This window comes from Osmerus mordax, chromosome 3 (genome assembly GCF_038355195.1).
Source record: "Osmerus mordax isolate fOsmMor3 chromosome 3, fOsmMor3.pri, whole genome shotgun sequence".
Lineage (NCBI taxonomy): Eukaryota > Metazoa > Chordata > Actinopteri > Osmeriformes > Osmeridae > Osmerus > Osmerus mordax.
The window spans coordinates 6,800,939-6,825,160 of record NC_090052.1 but is presented as its reverse complement, the minus strand read 5'-3'; the positions used below and the strand labels follow the sequence as shown (position 1 = coordinate 6,825,160).

The following is a 24,222-nucleotide window of genomic DNA, read 5'->3' as shown; positions in this document are numbered from 1 at the left end:
GTTACAGTCAACTTTTCCTCAGATTTGTGTACTAAACATTCTCAAGAGTCTTCATATGAACTTGTGATTGAATCAGAGTATCAGTTTTTTACTGGCGGATGTGTAAATCATTATTTTAGCGTTAGCGATAAATTTGATATGCTTTATATCAACCATTTTTGGATATATGAAATAGCCTTTGCATATGGTAACATGTTGTAGTGTCGTCCACCGATATACCAAGTTTAGTGTTGATATCTCAAAGATTTGCTGAGATTTGACCCAAGTTCCTGTTTGGTTTCTTTTATTGCTGATTTTGATTGGCTGTGCCGGACAAACAGTTTATAAAATCAAAACGCCATGGGATAACTTTTGTGAGGCTTGGTCTGAAGCTCATCTCTGGTCATTTTGAAGAAGATATGACAAAAATTGTAGGAGGAGTAGGCTTTCAAAGGTTTTTGATACAACCGGAAATAGCGGAAAATCTATATAACCGGAAATTGACGTCATAGGGTGCGTTGAACTCGTCTTGATCCAGGGAATCCAATGGTACCTCATTTTTGAAAATCAGTTATACGGTTCAAAAGTTGCATGTGTAAACACAAGTCCAACTTTGACCCATTGGTGGCGCTAGAGTGGTCTGATGGGATACATGAAACTTGGTGTAGGTATAGAAAGAACTGTCCTTAATGAGTGTGCCAAATTTAACAAAAAGTTATCCAAGGGTTCTAGGGGCTGCCATTGACTCCCATGGAACTAGAATAATAATAATAATAATAAAACTAACAATAACAATAGGTTTCCTCCTTACGGAGGAATCCTAATAATAATAAAACTAACAATAACAATAGGTTTCCTCCTTACGGAGGAATCCTAATAATAATAATAATAAAACTAACAATAACAATAGGTTTCCTCCTTACGGAGGAATCCTAATAATAAAACTAACAATAACAATAGGTTTCCTCCTTACGGAGGAATCCTAAATATAACTGCAAGCAGCAATGGCGGATTCCTTGCAAACCATTGAAAAATGTATATTCTTTACAAATTGTCACTGTAAAAATCCATGCAGCAGACTTACCAATGGGATACCAAATCTGAAATGCAATACCATCAAGATCCACAAGGGCTTTTATTTCAAGCCAAGGAGTGAAGGGAGGGGGCTTGGTGAGCCTACCCATTCCAGAAAGCCTTGTATCTTTGTGTATCAGGGCGTGGCCTGTAGCGTCACTTATGGGTGATATTGGGCCATTTGTGGTGTGGTAGTTACTCTTGGCCTATACTATCAATGTTTCAGGATTTTGAGAACTTTTTACCATTGCATACAAAATCGGAAATGCAATACCATCAAGATCCACATGGGCCTTTGCTAAAGACCAAGCAATGAGTGGGGGCTTGGTCAGCCCACAATTGCCTGAAATGTTGTGTATGCGTCTCGCCAAGCTTGCGCGTGTGTAAGTGTATAATTGAAAACTAATAACACTTGGTTTAGAATTAGCTCAGTGCACAAGCGTAGTGACAAACTTTTGGTGTAGCCAGAAATTGGCAAATCAGTTTTTGGTTACTGTCTCAATCTGGGAACAAACAACAAGATGAGTGGTGCTGTTGTATGGAAAAAATTAAGTAAAAAGAAATATAATGTACGTGACTCATTTAAGTTTCAAGCTACTGTGGGTTGGTCGTTATAACAGCCATTTGCCCTTCCATTGTTTCTCAAAAGACACCTGCCTTTGTTCACTGTGGCTGCACAAAATAAGGAGGGTGGAATTCTGGTGACCCCACACATCAAGGTATGGAGTTGACATTTCCAAGACCATGAAATCATCACTACTGCTAAGGGTAGACGGGTTTTTGCAGCAGGCTCTGTTCCTTTGTTATTTAAGTGGAATACCAATAAGTACCAATACCAATAAGTCACATGCTGGTGTTTGGGAGCGTTGATCTTGACCACAAAGTCCAGAACCTGACCCAGCAGAGCCAGAGGAGGACATTGAGCAACATTTTATGGTCTTGATTGTTGTTGACCACGACTCTGGGGTCAGCGGTACTGTATGTCTGGATTGGGAGCAGTATGAAGATATGTTGAGGGAATTAGAGTCGCTAAGACAGCAGCTTTAAATGTATCATTTTACTAACTTCTTTGGACTAAAATTGTTTGCTTTGTCTCCCGAAGACATCAGAGTGTTCTTTTGTGTGGAACATAGAACTTCCATGAGTGGAATCAGAAACAAGTGTCTTGAGCCTTTTCTTGAAGGTGGTGAGACAGTCAGTGTCTCTGATGGAGGTGGGGAGTTGATTTCACCACTGGGGGCCAGACAGGAGAAGAGCTTGTGTTGGGACCAAGACGGTCTTGAGCGGTGGGACCACCAGGTGGTTGTCAGAAGAAGACTGTAGGTGGCAGGTGGGGGTGTAAGGCTGGAGGAGAGACTTGATGTAGTCAAGTGCAGTCCCGTTCAGCACTCGGAAGGTCAGTACCAGGGTCTTGAATCTGATACGGGCTGTGATGGGTAGCCAGTGGAGAAAGATGAGGAGCCGGGTAACATGGGAGCGTCTGGGTAGATTGAAGACCAGGCGGGCTGCTGCGTTCTGAATTCTCTAGAGAGGGCGTGTTGCGCATGCTGGGAGAGTGGCGAGCAGTGAGTTGCAGTAGTTCAACTTGGAGAGAACAAGTGCTTGGACTAGCAGCTGGGTGGAATGCTCAGACAGGTATCCCCTGATCTTACAGAAGTTGTAGAGGGTGAATCTACACGACCAGGGGAGACTGCAGCATTGTAAACTGTGAGGGAGAGCTCGTCATCCATGGGAACCCTGAGGTTCCTGGCAGAGGATGAACATATCAGGGTTATTGACATATTGTGGAAGATGGAGGGTTTGGCCGGGATGATGAGAAGTTCTGTTTTGGCTAGGTTCAGCTGGAGGTGGTGCTTGGTCATCCAGGTGGAGATGTCTGTGAGGCAGGCCTTGATCCTAGCTGAGATTCCCGGATCAGTTGGGGGGAACAACAGGTACAGCTGCGTGTCGTTATCAATCCTAACTTCACCATACACTCAAACAGTGAGGTTTCTCAGCTTTTTTATGGAGCTGTAGCACAATGCCCTGACCACGACTCGTCCTGATTTTTATTAGAAACTGAGAATGACAGAAATACAGATGATAATACATATAAACGGATAGTTTGCGTGTAAAATGAAGAAAAACAAGCTTCTATATTACACTAAAAATAAACACGTCAGTAACTAGCTTATTTGCTAGCTGGCCGGCACATCACATTAAACTACTTAATTTCATAGTTGTGCAGATAACTCAATATGTAGAGTTTGAATCCCTTGTTTTGCTTGCTTTCTGGAGCAGGGACCAGGCATTTACAATTCAATGGACATCACTGATGCTTATTTTAAGCAGGTCTTGGAGACATCAACTAAAACTGGACATTTTTGGCGACGCGGGTGATTGCCTCAAGGAAACCGGAAACTGATTTGCCAACATTTTATTGGCATGACTGGCTATTTTTGCCATCACTGGCTACAGCAGATGTTCGTTACTACACTTGTGCACAGAGCTAGTAACTTTGCAAATCTATATTTCACTGATAACTAAAAAGAGAAAAAATACAATAAGAAACTGTTAAGCCTGTGTTTTACCAGTTTATCAATAAGGGAACTGGTTAGTGGAATTGAGTTGTTTAGTTGGAAAATCTGACATATACAAAAAAAAACATACTGTTAAGCAGAGTGAAGGGCTTTCCCTTGCCTCATGTCTAGTAATTGAATTAGTTTTTGAAATAGGGGGCAAGAGGCAGTTGTGTAAGAATACAAGTATTTTATTTGGTAAAGGTATAAATTTGACATATTAACAAAGAAAATTGCATTGAAAACTGTTATCAATATTAAGTAAGGGAAGTGGTGTTAAAAATGTTTAAGTGGGAATTCAGAAATAGAAACATTTCATATGTCATTTCTTTTAAGGTAGCTTGTTGTATATATAGCTACGGTAACAAGAAACGAAATATGCACAAATGCAGAAACACATGTATTATAGTAAAATGTAAATGAGAACAAAAGTGGGGAAAAATTGTGCAATGATTGTGGAATGTATTTGCAGTGTTAAATTTGTGTAATGTGTGTCTTTCTACATATTCTATGCTGACACAATATAATACAAAATGTGATGTACTGTATGCTGCAATCGTGTAATGTGTAATATTGAGTGCAATACAATTCTCATGTGTGACTTTGGATTGTTATGAATTAGAAGGTTGTTAAGTAGGGTGGATTTAAAACACATGGTCCATTGTGAAATTTCAGGCAGCCACAGACTTCTTTGATATCTGTACATCCAGTTGTTGATGTTGTATCCAGTGGTCCAGAGTTTTCATTGAGTTATGCTTCACATTTTAGATAATTGTAGTTAGCCTGTGTGGAAACACAAAATAGACAAACATGTATATGTATATAAACAAAATATTGAATAAATGAAACATTAAAAGGTGCATTTGTGACATTTGCATGTGTTACAAATATGTTATTGACAGTAAGCAGTGTATAGGTGAATTATTTTAAGCACATATGTGATTATGTGTTTGTTGAAATATATATGTTGTACATGTTGTACTGTACAATATTTTGTGTATAGGATTACTAGGTACTATTATGCTGTAACTACATGTTTTGTCTTCATGTTAATATGTTTACAGTGTATGTATTGTGAAATCCAAAGAAAAATTAATTATAAATATATTTACCACAAGGTAGGAAGGAGTAGGGTCTTATCAGCCAGCGTTCAGGAGACATCTTAGTTGTCAGTATAGTAATAGTAGTTTCTCAGGGTATTCAGCGAGAATATCTCAATGCTTGGTTGAAATCTGGACTAGGCTCCTGTAATTATACATAAATATTTAGTTGATGCAGTAAAACAATTTAGGTAGAACAGACATTTTGCCCCAAGAGAGACTAATTGTTAATTGTAAGTAGGTAGGTATAAAAGCATACTTTTTAGTGCAGGTGTTTTAGTGTTTCCAGACTGAAATTGCTGAATGATGAAACCATTGGTACTTCCACAAGGTTTAAAGGCCTGAAGTGGGTAGCTGAAAAGCATAACATTAAGATTTTAAGAGAATCATGTTTACAATGTGACCTTTATTACAATAAAAACTTGGTAAATGTATAATATACTTTACTTGATGTAGTAGTGGTGGTGGGAGAGTTTTCAGTAGTTGGCTGGTTTAATGAAATCCACCATTTCAAAGCATAAGGATTCAGCAAGAAGATTTCAATGCTGTGTTTGGTATCTGGACAAGGCTCCTTTAGTGATACGTAAATATATATTTTAATGCAGTGAAACAATATAGAAAGAAAATAAATGTTTGCCCCAGAAAGAATACGATTGTAAGTAAGTAATTAACTACCTTTTAATTGAAGTTGCTTTAGTCTTGCCAAACCAAGGTTGATGAATGATGGAAGCAGTGATAGGTCCACATGGCTTGAAGGTTTGAGGTGATTGCTGAAAAGCAAACATGAAAATTGTATGAGTGTGGTGTGTAACGTAAGCTTTATTACAGTAAAAACATATGAAATGTGTCATTTACATTACCTGATGTGGTACTTGAGGTTTCAGATGTTGGGTGGTTGAATGTAGTCCAACATTTTAAAGCACAAGGATTAGTGTGCTGATGAGAAAAGTATTGCACAGCATTGTGTGTGTGTGTGTGTGTGTGTGTGTGTGTGTGTGTGTGTGTGTGTGTGTGTGTGTGTGTGTGTGTGTGTGTGTGTGTGTGTGTGTGTGCTGCCAGAAGGCTGGGAGAGAAAATTACAGAATGATATTTAAATATCAACAAGACTACAAAACATGTTGTTATAGCACTTTAACATTTAGTAATTTCATACAAATAAGTGTCATAACATTGTACAATACATGAAGCTTATAATATACAAAGCACAAGTTACCTGTTACATGTTGACATGTTAATGTCATATAAGTCCTTGAAGTGTTTTTTCATAAATTAACAGAAAAATATGGAAATTCATTATTTAATATGATATAATTTATTTCTCACCTGCTGTACAAATAGTGTGTTTGAAAATATATTAGTTAATGTGTATACTACGTTGATTTACTTAAGCTATGACTTTTGTTTTAACATTCATTAAAGTGTAGTTAATTTATGTGAATTAGTACAGCATTATGATGACTGTAATATGTTGACAACAATTCAAGCGATATTTGAAATTGGACATCTTTTGTGTATACATGATCTATTATTGTGTTAGCATCAGTGGTTGAAAAGTCAACTAATTGAATGTAATGGTGTTGTTCAAAAACAGTTTGTATTGTTTTAGAAGTAAGCAGATTTTCATTAAAGTCTCCCATGATCATTTTAGCTCCTGGAAATGTGTTAATTTCAGCAATAAGATGTAATAGATTTTCTTTAAATATGTCAACTTGGTATGTTTGGGGCCTGTATAGAACTGCAGCGATTAATTGAAACTGTGGAACGTGGAAGACTAATGATTCCAGATTTGTATTACATGGTGTGTTTACTTCAATGTTTTGATCTGTTTGACAATATATTCCAACACCACCATTTGCCTGAAGTTTTAAAGTCTTGGTGAAACTGTTTATTGGACTGTAACAATTGAAACGTGTGTTGTTGTAAAACGTGAAGTTAGGTAAAAGTAAATGTTCAGTTGGAAAGTTTGGTTGAAGCCATGTTTCAGCAACACAAATGCATTGTGATTTCAAAATACTGTTGTTTGCTTGCATGTTTTTAAAATGTGCATTGAGACTTTGAATGTTATGAAAAGCAATTGTGAATAATGGAGTGGTTGAAGGTGAGTTTTTGGAGATGAATGTTGGCATTGTTGCAAGAACATCTTTGATATTACTGTTGCAATAAATCTTTGACTCTTTCAAGTCTTCAATTACTAAGCCTGACAGAGAAGAGACACGACTTAAAGCGACGTAAGCTTGTCCTGGTGAAAATATTTTTTTCAAGTTTACCACTGCACTGTTAACTGTTAAACCTTGAACTTTGTGTACGGTACAAGCCCAGGTTAATTGTAATGGGTACTGCCGCCGTATTCCACCATTGTTTGAGACTCTGTCTTCTACGGGTTTAATGATTGTGATGTTTTGATGAGTATTGTTTGGTGTAGTTATTTTAGCTCTTTGCAGTTGTCCAATTTTGCCATCATCAAATTCAACATGTATTAAAGAGGGAAAGTATTTGTCTGTATCAAACATGATTTGGAAAACTGTCCCGAAAGCACCATTAACATGTCCATCTAAAACATCAATGTTTTTAGTCAGCATGATGCGAGCTTGTATTCCCACATTGACACTTGGCTTAAGACAGGTATTAAAAACTTTGCTGTGGTGGCCATTCTTTCTTTCCATACGTCCTGTTTTTGGATTTCGCTCAAAGTCTTGTGCTTCAATAGTTATAGCATTTGGGCAAATTGAATTGAGCATTTCAGAGTTATAATAGCAAACCTGTTTATTTGTTGCAAAAATGTGCAATACATTCAAGACTCCTCCTGTTTCGCATTGTTTCAATATCTCAACGTCTGCAGGCAACATAGGAGTTGATTTTTCATGGACACGTATGCGATTCAGCAGCTCAGCAAAAGTAGAATCTTTTTGTCTCACAACTTGTGTCAAATTTGCAATTTCAAAGTGATCGTTCCAAATGTTTAGTCCTGGCATATCACTGTACAGAGGTTTCCCTTTAACAGGTGGTAACTGGTAAAAATCTCCAACCGCAACAATGCTAACTTTTCCAAACAAAGAATGATCTCCGCACTGTTTTATTTGTCTTAGTCTTCCGTGAATGTATGCAAACAGTCTGGTGTCTACCATTGATATTTCATCGATGATCAGTAATTGCAAATTGGAAAGTTTTGCTCGTAAAGAGTTGATCTTTTCCTCACCTAACGGCTGGTAAGGTAATCGCACATCTGTGCCAATACAAAAAGTATTGTGTATTGTAGCAGCATTAATGTTATATGCGGCAACGCCTGTAGGAGCTGTTAATAGCACTGTAGTGTCATCAGGGTTTGTGCATAGTTGCACTAGAATTTGTGACAACTCATAATGTATGGCTTTTATCAAATGGCTTTTTCCTGTACCTGCTCCACCAGTGACAAAAAGGTGTATTGGTTGTGGTTTTTGTCCCCATACTGTTTCTAAACTCCACTGACGTAGTTTGTAAAATATGCGCGCTTGCTCATCATTTAAAGATCTCATTATGTCCCATGCTGCTTCTTTAGTCATAAATGTTTTTCTAACTTCTATGTTACCCGTCATAGGCACAGTTTCTGTCAAGTCTGGAATATTTTCAGAAATGGGCTGTAAATCATTTTCATCATGAATTATGTCCTGTGATTGTAAACACTGAAGCCGTTCCATTTCAGATTGCGGACAAATATGTGCCCATGCATCAACCAAATCACCCTGTTGTTCCATGACAAGTTGAGCATCATCTAGTTTGTCAGAATTTTGTTCATACAAAGACCTATTATTCTCAATAATTTCTTTAACTGTGTCTATGTTATCACTGAAATCACGTACAATTCCAACATTGTAAAACTCTTCGAATGATACAAAAGGATGTGGTTTCAATTGACAGTCTTCATTGTGGGGCAAAAACAATTGGAGCTGGCTATGATGGTATTTTTCTGGATCTTTTGTGGGTGACAGTCTTGCATATCTAATAACAGCTGGTTCTGTGCGCAACCTTTTTTTAATGTAACCATATTTGTCCTGAAGTTGAATGACAGATTCGCTTGGATTAGCTGGGACTTCACTTTGACTCAAGACTCGATATTCTGAGCAAAACGTGGCAAGGCACATATTTTGGAACGGTGGTGATTGTGGTCTATGTTTATACCTCTCTATTACACTTGTCATCCATATAGTGTTTTGTTCATTGTTGTCATTTAGTTTTCTGTCTTGCAATACACTCAAAGGTAAACTCATGCGCATAGGGTGTTCTCCTGTTGGTATGAAAGTTACTTTGCGTGAGCATTCCTTTAAATGCATTCCAGTCAGTCTGTATACTGCTTCTTGTGCAGACACTTCTCTATTATGAAGGTAAACACTGCCAAGTGATTTGAATGCAGCTTTGGCATCCAGATTGCCTTTAGTTCCTTCTTTTTGTGCACAATCTAGTAACAATCCCATTTCTCTCTCTGCTTTGGATATATAAGAAATAATGTACACTACACAAGAATATGCATCCACAATGTACTGAATATCCATATTGGCATTCCAAGCTCGTAACAGGTCTTTGTTAAATTGGTTAATCCAAATGTCACCGGGCTTTCTTTTTAAAACAACGTTGGTTTTATTGGTTAGTTGTGAATTTGCAATTTCAAAAAGCAATTGTGAAATTCCGATGCTTTCAAAGAGTTCCTCTGGCGATTCAAATGTTTGATCACTATTTAGTAAAGTTGTTCTGACCATTTTCAAAATCTTTTCAGCCATGTCTGGTGTCATCAGTTTTCTCAATTCATCTTCCTCAGTCATTGGTTGATGTGATTGTTCTGTATTGCATTGATTTTGTGCAGGTTTGACAATACGATCAATAAATGTTCGACAAGATGGGGGTCGTGGGAAGTTAAACCGACATTCAGTTTTCTTTTTCCTACAGGTTTTTGAGTGCTTAGTGCTATGCTTTTGCACTGTGTTGACAATCTCACACATTTCTTCATCGTCGGATGATGGCAGTTCACAAGATACATATTTGTCAATAAAGTCTACAACCTTATCATCAGGGTCTTTGTCAATTTGAGGGGCTGATTCCACCCAGAACAAGCAATGACAATGAGGGGAGCCTCTGTTTTGAAATTCTACACGGTAAAAGTAGTCCGATATTTTTCCAATAGGAGCAGCTGGAGACATGATCACATCTTTCAAGAAACTGTGCCATCTGTGGTCAAACATTCTTGCAGCTGTAACTGGGTTTTGTTTCAACAAGGCACATTTCTCTGACCAAGTCAGTTCATCTGTAGGAACCTTTTTATTTTGTTCATGACTGAGTGTTGTTATCATTTCAGGCCAGCGCATGTCAGCTGAGGAAAACGAACAAAACCATGTGGGGATTCCGAGTTGGCGTATCATAGCAAACAGATCTTTTTGTGCAGATTGCCAAAAGGGGGGTGTTCCACGTATAGGTCGTAAAAACTTGTAACCTTCGTCATTTTTTAACACTCGTTTTAAAGATTCTGCATCAGTTAGAAAATTGGGTTGCTCTTTGTACGGCAATTCAGTGCCTAAACCTTTGCGCATGGCAATTGATACATTTGACAAAACTTGTTGCACCTCTGATATGTACTGCGCATAGAATATAAAGTCTGTGTTTTTAGCAAATCTGCCATCAGCATTTAGTAGACGCGTGTTTAAATATTTTGCCAGGGTTATTTTTTCTTTGCGATGGTCATGAAAAGTAGGAGCTCCCGTTGGATATAACATAGGAAAACATTTTCCTTCATTTGTAGCATCTTCTAACAGTTTAATGGGGTGATTATTCTCAGCAGGGGCAACTGATAACACAGAGTCAAAATGTTGATCCAACACTTCTTGAGCAATATCTACTGGTTGTAAACATGTGTCTAGAAACATTCCATGTGTTTGTTCAGTGTATGTCAACTCTTCTTCAGGATCATCACTTTCTGAATCATTTTCCGTTGTGTTCTTTTTTCTTTCATTAGCAACGCTTGTTGTTTGCATTGGTTCACTAACCATGTCATTTGGCACAGCAGTAATACATATTTCACTGTTTTTATTTACATCTCCAACAGTTGTGTCAACTTGAGATGTTGTGTTATTATTATTGCAAATTTCCATATGTCTATGATCAGTATTTTCCGCATTTTGGAGTGTGTCACTGATGACATTTTGTTGATGATGACTGACTTGCACATCGTCTATTTTGTCCAGAGGGTTAACCCATTCTTTATTGATGCTAATGTCATGATACCATTTGTTATTTAACTTTAAGTACTCTAAGGCATTATAGACATGGTTTGTATGTACATGTTTATATTCATAATGCCCCTTGTATGTTAATTTGCGTTTCAGTTTAATTCGTAACATTAAATCATTTCCATCATTTCTTGGAAGCATGTTTGTTACTTGATTGACATTAGATGGAACACACACGACAGGTCCATGACAACCATTTTGTCCACCTTTTGGTAATGCCAAAAGTTTCATAAAAGGAATATGTTTCGCTATTAAGTGTTGCTCAAGAGAATTTAAGCACTGTAGCTGAGAAGGAATGGCTTCCAAATGCAAATTATTGGCTACACTTTGTTCAGGCATTCTACCAGCACATATTTTATGGTGACATGTGTGACATATCCACAACTTAGATGATTGAATATGAGCAGTGCAGTTATCATCACATTCTTCATTACATGTCTGTAAATATGTTTCTGTAATGCACTTTTTAACCAAAGCAACAACAGTTAGACTGGTTGTGTACGTATCATGTTTACATTCAATGACTTGCTTTCGAAAAAGCTGGCGATGACAAACTGAGCAAACAAATTGAGGGCCTGTTTTGACATTTTTTCTAAAAGATTCGATGACAAAATCCATGGAATATGTCTGATTTTTCTTATAAATATATGTTTGCATGCCTTGTGTTTTTACACTGCTTTGAAAGTCTGCATCACATTTGTATTTATTCTTGCTAAATTCTTTAACTTTCTTTTTAAAATCTGCATCACACTTGTATTTCCTTTGACTGTATTCTTTAACTTTAGTTTGAAAGTCTTCATCACATTTGTATTTCCTTTGACTGTATTCTTTAACTTTAGTTTGAAAGTCTTCATCACATTTGTATTTCCTTTGACTGTATTCTTTAACTTTAGTTTGAAAGTCTTCATCACATTTGTATTTCCTTTGACTGTATTCCTTAACTTTAGTTTGAAAGTCTTCATCACATTTGTATTTCCTTTGACTGTATTCTTTAACTTTAGTTTGAAAGTCCTCATCTGTTCTGTACTGATCTTGGCTGGACTGCAATTTTGTTTTTCTGAATTGATCATCCGTTGCATATAATTTTTGTTGCAACATTTTGCAATTTTGTCGGAATTGAATATCATTCTGATATTTTTGCTTCTTAATGGCAGCTTTATCTTGACTTTGTTGTATTTTACCAGTTGTTGATAACCTTTTCCTCAAATTTACATTACACTTTGGCATTGCTTTTTTTGCTTGGCACAATGATGCGCATGCACCTTCACAATGTGTATCCGTTACACAAGTTACCAATTCATAATGATTCCCATTGACATGATTCAAATATATGGCATTGTCACTTGTTCTTGAAAGACTTTTGTAGATGTTCCAGCGATCAGAATTAAATGTGTAAATGTCAGTACGGAACAGATCTGCTGCACCTATAATTTCCAATTCAGTGCCCCATGTGTTTGCATACATCATTCGTGAAGACTTTATGTAGTGTTCTACAGAAGTGTATTCAGTTGTCAAATACTTTTGAAATGTTTCCTCATTTTTCATTAAGTGTCTTACCACATTTTTTCGTATTTTCATGTGAGGGCTTTCATTGCCGCAAATTGCCATAGCCAGTGACCGGAACAAGCAGTTTCCATCTTTTCTGATAGCTTTTGATTCACATGGAAAACTTAATACTGTGCATTGTTGAATTATGGTTGAATCATGGTTATCATTTACATTCTGCAAATCGAACTGTGAACATAACGCAGTTTGATGCATAAATGTTAAGGGAGAAAACGTCCACGTTGGCAGTGTCACATCACCAACTACAACATCATCAGTATTTTTACACACTTCATCAACATCGTCCAAAGTTGTGACATTCAAGTCAAAAATTTTTATTCTGTCTGTACACATATTTTCTGTTTCTGTTGTTGCACTAGCCCTACAGTCTATAACATTCAGTGTGTTATCAACACACTCATTGTATTTGTCTACAGTTAGATCAATACTTTTTGTTGTCGAAAGTATTTCATCACTGGTAGCATTGATAGGCCTTTTGTTTTCACACAACTCATTCTCATTTTGTGATGGCAATGAATGACCACACTCTGTTTGTGTTTCAAAAGTGCTCTCGGCAACATGAATATTCACATCAACAAATACCTCTGTTGTTACTTGTGGTTTCAAGGCATTGACTTTGCGTTTCCGTCTACTAGACCTGTGTACTGGTTTAGTGTTGACGTTGGGTCCGTCTTCACATTTCATTATTACGCTGATTCCAGTTACCTCAAAAGGTTTTCCAAAGGCATTCATTGAACTTGCAAGCCTGTTAATGAGCTGACTGTACATATCCTCAAAGGTTTGAAAGAAACACACAACACTTTTTCCTGTTGGATGAACAAGGCCATCATAGCTGCGTGCGTGGGAATCAAACACTGCGTAACCACTGGTGTGTTTAATAATGGCACATGTACTTTTATTCATTGTCAAAAAACAGCTGTCATCTCCTAGTACTCTCTGCAGTGCTTCATAAAGGCTTATTGACATATCTGCCAACTCTGGATCATAATCATGTAGTCCTACTATGCCACTAAATGCTTGTCCAAGATTTATTGTAAAATCAACAGGATGAAGCACAAGAGACTTTGGCAAATCACTTACCAATAGATGAGTATCATTTACCTGATTGCAGTTCTGCACTGATGTGTAAAGCTTGTTTCCATTCACAAGAATATTATCAACGTCACTACATTGCCATGTGCACACATCTTTTAATTCATTCATCAAAATTGCTGTTAAACTGTTTGTCAGACATTGTACACCTGCATTTTCTCCAAACATCACATGTCCTTGATGAAAAGTTCCTTGTAGAAACCTGTTATTACAGCTTGGATACATGGTGCTCAGTAACACTGCAGAAGGTATTAGTTCAAGATTTTCAAAGTTCGGTTCAGAGTTTTGTTCAGAGTTTTGTTCAGAGTTTTGTTCAGAGTTTTGTTCAGAGTTTATTACATGGTGAGAGTCACCATCAGAACGGTGTGGTAGTGGAGCACACCTTGCAGATTTAAGAGGAACAGTTTGGTTATCACTGGCCTGTGAATGAGAATGTGAGGTCTCTGTCTCACATCTCGACAGAGGCACAGACTGTGAAAGAGAATCACAGGGCCTAAAGACAGATGACTGAGAGGTCGGAAGAGGAGGAAAATCAGAGTAGGTGAAGCTTGGGGTGGGGGATGAAGAAGGAGGTGGGATATCACAAGGGGTAGAAGGGGGATCAGTGGATAGAGAAAAATCAGACTGTAATGCTGCAACAGCATCACCTTTCCGCCTGCTCTCCCTTCGCATCTGAAAAACAGGAAAACAATATTAAAGAATAATAACTACACATCTGCAGGACTAGTCTTCATAAAGCTATATTGGTATATTTCTCAAGTGTACATTACTGCTATTAGCAGTAACAAACACGTTTTTATATTGGGCATCAAAAGTACATGGCTATTTAATTATGGGGCAGAAAAAAGGTAAAGACTTCTCAAACACATGGTAGTGCATAAATAAGTGACAGCAACCTAAGACAATTACATTTTATACAATACAAAACAGGAAAACATTTGGAAGGCCATGTAATGTCATGGTCTGTATTTTGTCAATACAGGAACACAGTCCTTCAAGTATATCATTAAATGACAATAGCATGACATGAAATTAGTGACATATGTATTAATAAATGATTCAGACAGTGTCTATAGCCATCAACATTAAAATTGTTTCACTATCAATTAGCATTTAAACATTCGCAAAAACAAGCATTAAGGAAATCACATGAGGTCTCTGCTCATTGTTAAATGATAAACTAGTTTGTTTACTTTGATTGACCCTACAGTTCACTTCAGAAAATACATCTTTAACCCCAACCCTTAATGCAAACATTAGTCAGTACCTGTTATGACCCTCTTTGCCTAACACAAGAGGGAATGTCAATGCGTGAAACATTAATTGATAATTGTGTGACTAAAAGTGATGTTTGTCACAATTGTCACAACAGAAAAACAATAAATGCTTAACAATGCCTAAGAAAAGCAAATGCCAAAAAAGTATCTGATCTAGTAAACACCTAGAGCCTAGACTAAACATACATGAGGTGGCACCCGTTCCTTCCCTCCTGTGTTACCAGAGGTTCGCTGTGTGTGATGGAGAATATGCCCATGTTAAACAGTTTACCAATTTTAAAGCCCCCATGTGCAAGTCCATGGGAGTCAGGTGGCTGAGCGGTTAGGGAAGCGGCTAGTAATCTAAAGGTTGCCAGTTTGATTCCCGGCCGTGCTAAATGACGTTGTGTCCTTAAGCAAGGCACTTCACCCTACTTGCCTCAAGGGAATGTCCCTGTACTTACTGTAAGTCGCTCTGGATAAGAGCGTCTGCTAAATGACTAAATGTAAGTCCACAAAAAAACACACTAACAAAGCACAATACTGCATATCAACATGAACAAAATAACTGGCGTAGTAAGGGAGTGCACTATGTAGCAAACCATTCTACCAAAATATTAGCAATGATTTCAACTAGAAGTCTGTCTGAAAAACTGTAAAGAAGCAACTGTGTTGCCAAACAACAGACGACTCCGGTAATTTCATGTGAAACTAAACAGCTGGTTGGAAGTGGGCAGCTGATTGCCGGTCACAGGATTGGGAAACACCAACTACACCGTACCTGCATGCAGTGAATAGGAAGAAAGAGGGGAGAATAGAAAATAAAAAACACACCACCACAACTATACAAACACTGACTAAATTAGGAAAATTACAAACATAGGTCTGTAACAATGAGGTTCTTAAGAATGCTCATTCACATTCATTTTTCTACATTAATCTTATCACTTAACCCTTGTGTTATCTTCGGGTCGTTCTGACCCATCAGTCATTGTGACCCACCGTCGTATTGCGACAACTTTACCGCATACAAAAACAAAGTGAAGCATTTTCTTTTAACCGTTGGGCTGTCTCAGACCCCCCACATTGCGAAGGTTAAAAGAAAATTATTTTTATTTGTTTTTGTATTGGGTAAAATTGGGTAAACACAACAATGGTTCGTTATGAACCTTTGGGTCATGTGACCCGAAGGCAGCACGAGGGTAAAAAAAGCTGGTTTTGCTTTGTTCACAAGGAAGTCAAACCTCAACAGTGGCCTCTGCAGCTGTCCTTTTCTTGGCTGCTGTCGATTTCTTGCTGGATCGTGGCATCTAAAAGCACATCAAAAAAACATTACAAACACTATACAATGTAACATACCACATGTTGGGAAGTTTGGGTGTTGTTGACTCAAGGTTGGGGTTTAGTTGTCACCATAGAATGTTGATAAGAACACTAAACAAGGCACAGGCATTCTTCATTTATTTTACTAAAATAACTTTGGGTTTGTATATGTTTGTTTGTCTGTGTGGTCTAAAACAAAATAAATATGCAAACTATTAAAGTCTATATAAAAATAGGAATTATTTACTGTGTCTTCTTAGTTAACCTATGAAAGCTTGAAAATACTGTGACTTGCTAAACTAAGGAAATGGCTAATAGAACATTACATAATTATTTCAGTAAATCAAACAGCTGCAAGACCCAGTGAAATGTTACATACAACTAGCAAACTGACATTAGTTAGCTAAAACATTGGCTAACTCTACTTGGTGGGCTATCCTCAACATTTGCACGCTGGCCAGTGCAAGTAACATGGCATTTTATTTAGTTTGAGTTTTACCTTGTCCAGTGGGGCAAGAACATTTATTTTCCACTTGCCCTACCAAAAAAAACACTTGTCCCAAACAAGCAGACAAACCATAATAATGTCAATCCCTGCAAGACTATGCTAACATTAGAAGCCTACACAATCACCTGTGCAGACACATGTAAAGTTACATCTGTAAGACCGTTCTCCCAGAACAATGATCAAGACACTTCACCACCTATCACCAAGTGAAAACAATAATTACCACGAACATTACTAACTATAAGATCCCACATCAATTTACACACAACTGTCGCTGCCAATTTAACCCAACTATACCGCAAGTACATTTACTTATAGTATTAACCGCATGTCGAAGGGCCATCTCTGCTTTTCTCGACATTAACATTAGGCCAACATATCTACAACACAGTACAGAGTCACAAAGTGATACTGGAACAAGTCAATGAAACATTGACTATGTATTCATCAACGCACACGAACTAAGTTAAACTTCTATCGTTTGGTTTCATCACTGTCTGAACACAATTAACTACTCAAACATCTAGCGATCGCTCCTATCGCCTCTCTTTATTGCCTTCTGCCTAATGCTAGGTAACTATGCAGCTAACTAAGCTAGTTAGCTACCATTTCGACCAAAACATTTGGGTTGTAAGTACAGTCACAAAAACTTGGAAGGCACACATTAAAACAACACAATTACATGACGAAATATAGAATAACCCAACCGTACAGGCACGTACAGAACATTAATTCCATACGCCGTCTCACACAAGCAGAAAGGTTATATATAGCTTGCTATGCTGAAATACATAGCCTACTGTTTACTAGCAAAGACGAATCCCTACCTCAACTAAACAAGAACAAAAACAGAATAAAATGATGTTGAAGTTATCATACGAATTAAACACATGTTGTTTACCGCTGTAATAGGTATGCTTTTATTACTTACGATCAAATGTAAACGAAAATCTTCTGCACACAAAAAAATGGTGTTCTTCTCTTGATGTCAACAACGTACTAACCTTCTGTTCACCTTCCAACGTATACTTATTTCAAACCCGTATATCTGGTTCCATTATCCAAAACAAATCATACAAAATACATGATCAAACTAGTAAATACAATTAAACAAAAGTTATTGACACCTTTAATCCAATTATAAAAAATCTGACAGCAAATTCCATAGGAATATGAATTTGCCAGACATGTTTCCTACACATACATTTCCTTACAAAAGTATTCAGACCCCTTGAAAATGTCTTCTAAATTACAAATGATCCTCAGATACATTTTTCCAAACTATATATTTTTTGCACACTATTCTCCTCTTACAGCACATTTTCAAAGCTAAACTATTGCATTTGTGAGTAAATATTTTGAAGAAAATAGAATGAATAGTGTCAAGGGGCCAGCATGTGTGTGAGAGAATTTGGAACACAAACATGGAAAAGCAAAGGGTGACTTTTCATTTGTGAGTAAATATTTCCAAGAAAATAGAAATATGCTACTAGCCTAACTAGCCACAGAATAGCTACTAAGACACATTGCTTCAAGCCAAGGTCGACCCACTTTTTCAAAAAATGTTGTGTGTGTGTGTGTCTCGCCAAGCTCGCGTGTGTCAAGGGAAAGGCTGAGTGTGTGAGAATGTGGAGCGCGCGCGCTGAGGAGCAGAGAGAGACATTAAATTGAAAATTTCATTAGCAATTAGCCAAGCATGCATGTTTCAAATATTCACCAAAAATCTACTTTTCATCTCACAGTCAACCTTTTCTCAGATTTGTGTACTAAACATTCTCAAGAGTCTTCATATGAACTTGTGATTGAATCAGAGTATCAGTTTTTTACTGGCGGATGTGTAAAGTATTATTTTAGCGTGAGCGATAAATTCGATTAGCTTTTTATCAATCATTTTTTGAGATATGAAGTTGCCTTTGCACATGGTAACATGTTGTAGTGTCGTCCACCGATACACCAAGTTTAGTGTTGATATCTCAAAGATTTGCTGAGATTTGACCCAACTTCCTGTTTGGTTGCTTTTTTGCTGATTTTGATTGGCTGTGCCGGACAAACGGTTTAGAAAATCAAAACGCCATGGGATAACTTTTGTGAGGCTTGGTCTGAAGATCATCTCTGGTCATTTTGAAGAAGATATGACAAAAATTGTAGGAGGAGTAGGCTTTCAAAGGTTTTTGATACAACCGGAAATAGCGGAAAATCTATATAACCGGAAATTGACGTCATAGGGTGCGTTGAACTCGTCTTGATCCAGGGAATCCAATGGTACCTCATTTTAGAAAATCGGTCATACGGTTCAAAAGTTGCGTGTGTAAACACAAGTCCAACTTTGACCCATTGGTGGCGCTAGAGTGGTCTGATGGGATACATGAAACTTGGTGTAGGTATAGAAGGAACTGTCCTTAATGAGTGTGCCAAATTTCACAAAAAGTTATCCAAGGGTTCTAGGGGCTGCCATTGACTCCCATGGAACTAGAATAATAATAATAAATATAGCTGCAAGCAGCAATGGCGGATTCCTCCAAAACATTGCGAACCATTGAAAAATGTATATTCTTCACAAATTGTCACTGTATAGAAACATCCATGCTGTAGACTTACCAATGGGATACCAAATCTGAAATGCAATACCATCAAGATCCACAAGGGCTTTTATTTCAAGCCAAGGAATGAAGGGTGGGGGCTTGGTGAGCCTACCCATTCCAGAAAGCCTTGTATCTTTGGCCTGTAGCGTCACCTATGGGTGATATTGGGCCATTTGTGGTGTGGTAGTTTCTCATGGCCTATACTATCAATGTTTCAGGATTTTGAGAACTTTTTACCATTGCATACAAAATCGGAAATGCAATACCACCAAGATCCACATGGGCCTTTGCTAAAGACCAAGCAATGAGTGGGGGCTTGGTCAGCCCACAATTCCCTGAAATGTTGTGTATGCGTCTCGCCAAGCTTGCGCGTGTGTCAAGGGAAAGGCTGAGTGTGTGAGAATGTGGAGCACTCGCGCGCTGAGGAGCTGTACCAGACAAACGGTTGTGAAAATAAAAAATCTGTTGAATACATGAGTGAGGGTTGCTCTGACGATGATGTGTGCCAATTCTGGGGAAGATTGCACCAGAATTGAAGGAGGAGTAGCGAAAAAACGTGTTTCCTTAATCTTTATTGTACAGAAAAATCCAATATGGCGCCCGTTATAGGTTCTTAGGTTTTTTTGTTCCTCATGAGAAATAAGGCATATCTAATGAATTTCAGAATTTTGGGACAAATGGGATGCAAATGGCATCACTTTGAATATAGGCAAATTGGGGCATGGCTGTAGAGGTTTAAAAAGCTACCTCTGCCTAAACTGACATGCACCAACTCGAGTATTGCGTTTCAATAACCTCTTCATTGCATTCACTCTTATTCCCATAGCTATTGTGGTAGCAAACAAGCATAACTACGTGTGGCCTACACATCAAACAAAACTTCTAGTCAATTGGAGTCATGGTTCATAAGAAGATATTTGTACGTTATCAAAATGTTCACCGTACATGGTGGACTGTATGGGTCACCACTGTATAGTTTCCCATTATAAATAAGGCATGTATAGTTTCCGACGTTTTAGACTGATGGTGTGGAAATGCCATCACTTTGAAAATGGACAATTGGGGCGTGGCCGTAGCGCCACCTATGGGTAATGGTGGGTCATTTGTGGTGTGGTAGTTTCTCATGGCCTATACTATCAATGTTTCAGGATTTTGAGAACTTTTTACCATTGTATACAAAATCGGAAATGCAATACCATCAAGATCCACATGGGCCTTTGCTAAAGACCAAGCTATGAGTGGGGGCTTGGTCAGCCCACAATTGCCTGAAATGTTGTGTATGCGTCTCGTCAAGCTTGCGCGTGTGTCAAGGGAAAGGCTGAGTGTGTGAGAATGTGGAGCGCGCGCGCTGAGGAGCAGGGGAGACATTTCATTGGAAATTTCCTTAACAATTAGCCAAGCATTCATTTTTTTAATATTCACCAAAAATCAACTTTTCATTTTACAGTCAACTTTTCTGAGATTTGTGTACTAAACATTCTCAAGAGTCTTCATGAACTTGTAATTGAATCAGAGTATCAGTTTTTGACTGGCGGATGTGTAAAGCATTATTTTAGCGTTAGAAATAAAAAAGATTTCCTTTATTTCAATCATTTTTTAAGATATTAATTTGCCTTCTGACATGGGAACATGATGTAGTGTCTTTCACGTGACACACCAAGTTTGGTGGTGATATTTCAAAGATTTGCTGAGATTTGATCCAACTTCCTGTTTGGTTGCTTTGTTGACGATTTTGATTGGCTGTACCGGACAAACGGTTTTGAAATTAAAAAATCTGTTGAAGAATTCAGTGAGGGTTGCTCTGACGATGATACCTGCCAATTCTGGGGAAGATTGGAAAAAAAATTGTAGGAGAAGTAGCAAAAAAACTTGTTTCCTAAATCTTTATTGTATAAAAAATCCAATATGGCGGCCGTTATAGGTTATTGAGGCTTTTTTGTTCCTCATGAGAAATAAGGCATATCTAATGAATTTCAGAATTTTGGGACTAATGGGATGCGAATGGCATCACTTTGTAAATGGAAAATTGGGGCTTGGCCGTAGCGCCACCTATGGATAATGGTGTGTCATTTGTGGTGTGGTAGTTACTCCTGGCCTATACTATCAATGTTTCAGGATTTTGAGAACTTTTTCTAAAATGCATTACCATCAAGATCCACAAGGGCCTTCACTTCAAGCCAAGGAATGAGTGGGGGCTTGGTCAGCCCACAATTGCCTGAAATGTTGTGTATGCGTCTCGCCAAGCCCGCGCGTGTGTCAAGGGAAAGGCTGAGTGTGTGAGAATGTGGAGCACGCGCGCGCTGAAGAGCAGGGGAGACATTTCATTGAAAATTTCGTTAGCAATTAGCCAAGCATGCATGTTTCAAATATTCACATAAAATCGACTTTTCATGTTACAGTCAACTTTTCCTCAGATTTGTGTACTAAACATTCTCAAGAGTCTTCATATGAACTTGTGATTGAATCAAAGTATCAGTTTTTGACCGGCGGATGTGTAAAGCATTATTTTAGCGTTAGCGATAAATTCGATTTGCTTTATATCAATCATTTTTTGAGATATGAAGTTGCCTTTGCACATGGTATCATGTTGTAGTGTCGTCCACCGATATACCAAGTTTAGTGTTGATATCTCAAAGATTTGCTGAGATTTGACCCAAGTTCCTGTTTGGTTACTTTTTTGCTGATTTTGATTGGCTGTGCCGGACAAACGGTTTATAAAATCAAAACGCCATGGGATAACTTTTGTGAGGCTTGGTCTGAAGATCATCTCTGGTCATTTTGAAGAAGATATGACAAAAATTGTAGGAGGAGTAGGCTTTCAAAGGTTTTTGATACAACCGGAAATAGCGGAAAATCTCTATGACCGGAAATTGACGTCATAGGGTGCGTTGAACTCGTCTTGATCCAGGGAATCCAATGGTACCTCATTTTTGAAAATCAGTCATACGGTTCAAAAGTTGCGTGTGTAAACACAAGTCCAACTTTGACCCATTGGTGGCGCTAGAGTGGTCTGATGGGATACATGAAACTTGGTGTAGGTATAGAAGGAACTGTCCTTAATGAGTGTGCCAAATTTAACAAAAAGTTATCCAAGGGTTCTAGGGGCTGCCATTGACTCCCATGGAACTAGAATAATAATAATAATAAATATAACTGCAAGCAGCAATGGCGGATTCCTCCAAACATTGCAAACCATTGAAAAATTTATATTCTTTACAAATTGTCACTGTAAAAATCCATGCTGCAGACTTACCGATGGGACACCAAATCTGAAATGCAATACCATCAAGATCCACAAGAGCTTTTATTCCGAGCCAAGGAGTGAAGGGAGGGGGCTTGGTGAGCCTACCCATTCCAGAAAGCCTTGTATCTTTGTGCATCAGGGCGTGGCCAGTAGCGTCACCTATGGGTGATGTTGGGCCATTTGTGGTGTGGTAGTTACTGTTAACCTATACTATCAATGTCTCAGGATTTTTAGAACTTTTTACCATTGCATACAAAATCGGAAATGCAATACCATCAAGATCCACATGGGCCTTTGCTAAAGACCAAGCAATGAGTGGGGGCTTGGTCAGCCCACAATTGTCTGAAATGTTGTGTATGCGTCTCGCCAAGCTTGCGCGTGTCAAGGGAAAGGCTGAGTGTGTGAGAATGTGGAGCGCGCGCGCTGAGGGTCAGGGGAGACATTTCATTGGAAATTTCCTTAACAATTAGCAGAGCATGCATTTTTCAAATATTCACCAAAAATCAACTTTTCATCTTAGAGTCAACTTTTTCTGAGATTTGTGTACTAAACATTCTCAAGAGTCTTTATGAACATGTGATTGAATCAGAGGTTTTTGACTGGCGGGTGTGTAAAGCATTATTTTAGCGTTAGATAGAAATAAATTAGATTTCCTTTATTTCAATCATTTTTTAAGATATTAATTTGCCTTCTCACATGGGAACATGATGTAATGTCTTTGAAATTCAAAAATCTGTTGAAGAATTCAGTGAGGGTTGCTCTGACGATGATACCTGCCAATTCTGGGGACGATTGGACAAAAATTGTAGGAGAAGTAAAGAAAAAACGTGTTTCCTAAATCTTTATTGTACAAAAAAATCCAATATGGCGGCCATTATAGGTTATTGAGGCTTTTTTGTTCCTCATGAGAAATAAGGCATATCTAATGAATTTCAGAATTTTGGGACAAATGGGATGCGAATGGCATCACTTTGTAAATGGAAAATTGGGGCTTGGCCGTAGCGCCACCTATGGATAATGGTGCGTCATTTGTGGTGTGGTAGTTACTCCTGGCCTATACTATCAATGTTTCAGGATTTTGAGAACTTTTTCTAAAATGCATTACCATCAAGATCCACAAGGGCCTTCACTTCAAGCCAAGGAGTGAAGGGAGGGGGCTTGGTGAGCCTACCCATTCCAGAAAGCCTTGTATCTTTGTGTATCAGGTCGTGGCCTGTAGCGTCACTTATGGGTGATATTGGGCCATTTGTGGTGTGGTAGTTACTCTTGGCCTATACTATCAATGTTTCAGGATTTTGAGAACTTTTTACCATTGCATACAAAATCGGAAATGCAATACCATCAAGATCCACATGGGCCTTTGCTAAAGACCAAGCAATGAGTGGGGCTTGGTCAGCCCACAATTGCCTGAAATGTTGTGTATGCGTCTCGTCAAGCTTGCGCGTGTGTCAGGGAAAGGCTGAGTGTGTGAGAATGTGGAGCGCGCGCGCTGAGGAGCAGGGGAGACATTTCATTGGAAATTTCCTTAACAATTAGCCAAGCAAGCATTTTTCAAATATTCACCTAAATTCAACTTTTCATCTTACAGTCAACTTTTTCTGAGATTTGTGTACTAAACATTCTCAAGAGTCTTCATGAACTTGTGATTGAATCAGAGTTTTTTGACTGCCGTATGTGTAAAGCATTATT

At 38.1% G+C, this 24,222-nt stretch overlaps 1 long non-coding RNA gene across 1 annotated transcript; it reads right to left on the bottom strand.

Moving 5' to 3' along the window:
• Positions 1-4,051: 4,051 nt before the first annotated feature.
• LOC136941267 (uncharacterized) lies at positions 4,052-5,037 on the bottom strand. Its single transcript, XR_010876472.1, has 3 exons — positions 4,971-5,037; positions 4,724-4,856; positions 4,052-4,394 (listed from the first exon to the last, which is right to left on the bottom strand). It is a non-coding gene; the product is annotated as an uncharacterized lncRNA (long non-coding RNA).
• Positions 5,038-24,222: the final 19,185 nt, after the last annotated feature.